This window comes from Triticum dicoccoides, chromosome 6B (assembly GCF_002162155.2).
Source record: "Triticum dicoccoides isolate Atlit2015 ecotype Zavitan chromosome 6B, WEW_v2.0, whole genome shotgun sequence".
Classification (NCBI taxonomy): Eukaryota; Viridiplantae; Streptophyta; class Magnoliopsida; order Poales; family Poaceae; genus Triticum; species Triticum dicoccoides.
Genome location: NC_041391.1, coordinates 396,389,893 through 396,393,735, shown reverse-complemented (window position 1 = coordinate 396,393,735; position 3,843 = coordinate 396,389,893). Strand labels below are relative to the sequence as shown.

General features: G+C 41.5%; 1 long non-coding RNA gene across 1 annotated transcript; it reads right to left on the bottom strand.

Annotated features, from left to right (window-relative positions):
• Positions 1-1,794: 1,794 nt before the first annotated feature.
• Positions 1,795-3,837, bottom strand: LOC119324629. The gene is made up of 3 exons (XR_005157063.1): positions 3,483-3,837; positions 3,329-3,370; positions 1,795-2,159 (listed from the first exon to the last, which is right to left on the bottom strand). It is a non-coding gene; the product is annotated as an uncharacterized LOC119324629 (long non-coding RNA).
• Positions 3,838-3,843: the final 6 nt, after the last annotated feature.

The window sequence follows — 3,843 nt, the reverse complement described above, 5'->3', positions numbered from 1 at the left end:
ACATGATGACATGATAAAATGCAACACACAAGCAAATGACATGGCAATGAAAGTGAATAACTGCGGACACCTGGCGCATCGGATCTGGGGCGTTACATCCGCCTCCGGCTGTGGAAGCTCGATGCCGTCAACGATGTCAGGTTGCAGCGATAACTCGCCGGTGGTGATGGCAACTTCTATCTCCATCTCCATGTCGTGCTCCGGTGCTTTAGGAGCCCCGGCGTCGCCACTCCCTCCGATGGGGCGCTTCGGCGGCATCCTCGTACACTAACGACTTTGATGACTAAGAGCGGCGTCGAGGATGCAAGTGGAGAGAGGGGATTGTGTGTGTGGCGAGGATGGGGGGTGTGGCCACTCGGGCACACCATTAATATGGAGTAGTGGGAGAGAGGCGGGCAGCGGTCAAACTGATGGCTCACCTCCCGGTGAGCCAGTGCACCGGACTGCTGGCATGCTTACCGTCGTTTCACCCAGCTACTCGCACGCCTCTCGATGACACTGCACAGCGAGCACGCCTCCATCAATTCACACACATGCACGCACGCCTCCCGGTCTGCCTGCACGGCGAACCGCTCGCATGCGTGGACCATCAACTCACGCCTTCTCTCATGGTACACGGGTCGCGTGGCGACACATATATTGTTTTCTATTCGAATGATTAATGATGCCACTTTATTTTTTGCATAACCGAAGCATGGAACGTATCCATTGTTGGTCTAATGCTCACGGTTCGAATAAATAGTCCGTTTGGGATATTGGTTTCCAATTATTAATAATCTCCCATTTGTAATTAGATAAAGATTACATCAAAATTGGTCTCAAATTTGACCAAAAAAATACAATGCAACTTTGTATTGGTGTCCATATGACAACACGATAAGTTTCAAGAACTTCAAATAAATTTTGGATGTACTAGAATTTAAAAATCAAGATTCTCATTGTTTGAAATTTGTTGCATGGAGAGTAAACATGCACCCAGTGAGACACATGTGTTTTTGCAATCCATTTAGGTGCACTATCACGTGTGCATGTAGCTCGAATTTGATTTTTGCACATTATACCCATAGAAAATTAATCAATTAATGTACTAAAACGTCTTAATGATCTCTGATTTTTTTTGAAATTAAAATGCCCCTCCTTTGGTAACATATATATGTTCACCGCGGGATAATTAATTTAACATGCATCGTAGTTGCGGTGGATTCACGGTGTGTGGGGGGGCGTGTGCGTCTGGGGGTGGCAAGTGGCTCGCAGTACACTACGAGTTGTGAGCCATCGTGTGGATTGGCCGTTTTGTTAGGCAGGCCGGTGCCACATCAGTCATGAATTCGTAATTTAAAACATTACACAACCCTTTTCATACATACATGTTTCATACATACATGTTTTGGCCACATGCAGTCGATGATTATCCTACACGACACTCGATACTCGCGTATGACGCTTTTTGTGGGCCCACGAGATCGTCGTCCATCACTTTGATGAACAGCCGGTAGTGAGGTTAATTTGACCAGCAAGATAGAATCTTTTTTGTTTGTGTTACTAGTTGACCCATTGCGCCAAATGGCACAGAGATCCCCTAAAGACATGTTGTCGATGAAAATAGCTTCATTTTGCAAGAACATATTATAGTAAGCCCAAGTATCAAAACATGCTATATTGAAAATATGTTTATCATGATGAGAAATTTGAGCTTAAAAAAACATATTTGTATAACATGTATAGACCAGTTAAGAAAGCATTTTTAGTTGAAAATATGGTTATTACCCTGAGAGATCTAAGATTGAGAAAACATATTTGTATAATAACATCACATGGCAAAATGATCCAATGACAACATGTAGCGCTAAATGTTAATTACAAATGTGTAGGTTTGGGCATTTTTCTAAGTTTTAGAATTGCAATATACTGGTATGCTTTCCTGTTCTTGATTACATACATCACTCACATGAAGCAACAAAGCAGCACATTAGTTGATCCAACAAAATAGGGAAACTGTAAACCACATTCTTTGGTCTATACTTCCCATGCATGAGCCGTAAAACATTTTTGCCTTTTTTCCGAAGCATGGGCAGCATGACCATAAATGTTGACCTTTCATTCTCTTTGCTAAGTAGTGAGAGTACCACCCAATAGATGTTTCCATTTATCTGTTAGGGCTGCAAAAAAGTAGTCATGTACAGTTAACTTCAAATTATATTAAGTTGCACTCTCACATCTTTAAAAGCATTCTGGAAAATTGAGAGTACGTAACATTATAAGATTGCATTAAAAATTTAATAGCCGCAGCTATAAGCAAATTTCAGAAAGACTCCAAGTTCAGTAAGTGACAACTAAAGACCGTAATAATCAACAATTGTAAACACCTAGCATAATTTGATAATTTAGGAGTGGATACCGACTGGACGCATAGCATAACTTGATTACAATACGAACATCTGCTATGCATGAGCATCACAAGCTTGTCAAGCTTGAAACCAAGTTCGCGTCTCATCCTTGAATTGTGCCGCTATAATTGACCAGCGACCATAATATTAGGTCACACCATGATTTATTCAAGAAGGCTTACTGTGAATTGTAAGGAAATGAAATAAAAACCAGATACCAAATTGTTGCAGATGCACTCATAGGATAAACTCCGAAGCATCAAAGTAGTCAACAGATGATATTAGAAAAAACAATACAATTAGACTCACTTGATATGTTGCAGGTTAGACTCAAATGTGAGACACGCAAAATTAAGGTGTGATTTGACTGTATACAGATTGTGCCCAAACATAGTTGCTTGTTTTTGGAAGAACAAAAGAGGGAAACTATTGCTACAGAAGATAGAATGAAGAAACCTCATCATGGGCATACCTTCAAATAATACTCTCTCCGTTCAAAAATACTTGTCTACTCTCTCCGTCCAAAAATACTTGTCGGAGAAATGAGTGTACCTAGATGTATTTTAGTTCTAGATAGACCCATTTTTATCCATTTCTCTGGCAAGTATTTCCGGACGGAGGGAGTATATAGAATGTTTGGAAACATGTTTAGACATTAAGAATAATGTTGGCCTACTTTAAAAATGTTTCTATGGTGGGTAGATGGCCTGACCCACTTGCATCCCTGAATCATATGCAAAACTACCTTTTACTGGCACGTCCATGGCTATAAAATATAAAAGACTGGCAATAAGATTGTCTACCACTCCTATGGATGATTCCCTTTCTACCATGATTTGGTCAAGTCTAAATGCTTAAACTGTTCTGCTATCCTAAAATCAAAAGGTAACATCTCAAATAGTGTTGTTTCTTTAAAATGAATCTGGGTTAGAGTATAGTACCCTTTCTTGAAGGGTATCATTGGCAGCCTTCAGTCTGCATTCCTGCAAAACATTGGCACAAAAAGACACTGGTGAAGGGAATTGTCGTGCTCATCTTTCTACAAGTAAGTTCAAGAAATCTCATTAGAGAAATAAAATTTCATGTGGAGCGGACCTTGATCTTGAGCATCTTAATCTCCCTAAATATTATCCACATCTGCTCAACATAAAGGGGCAGTGTATCAAAAGTAATAAGTTTTGAAAACACATCTGTTCTGAACACACACACACACTCCCCGCCACCGCTGCCTCAAGTCTCCCCGAGCTGCTATTCTTTCCTCAATAACGGACAACTCCAGCCGCCTCCCTGCTCAACGGTGACTGCTCTAGCCCTCCCCTCCTTGCGATAGATGGAGGCGCAGATCCGCGCGAAGCAGCCGTTATGGGGTAAACAAGGAGAACAACAACTAAGGTAGGGGGAGGGTACTCACAGGCACATCATGACAAGCACCGTCCGGCGCATCCGTTTCTCCTCC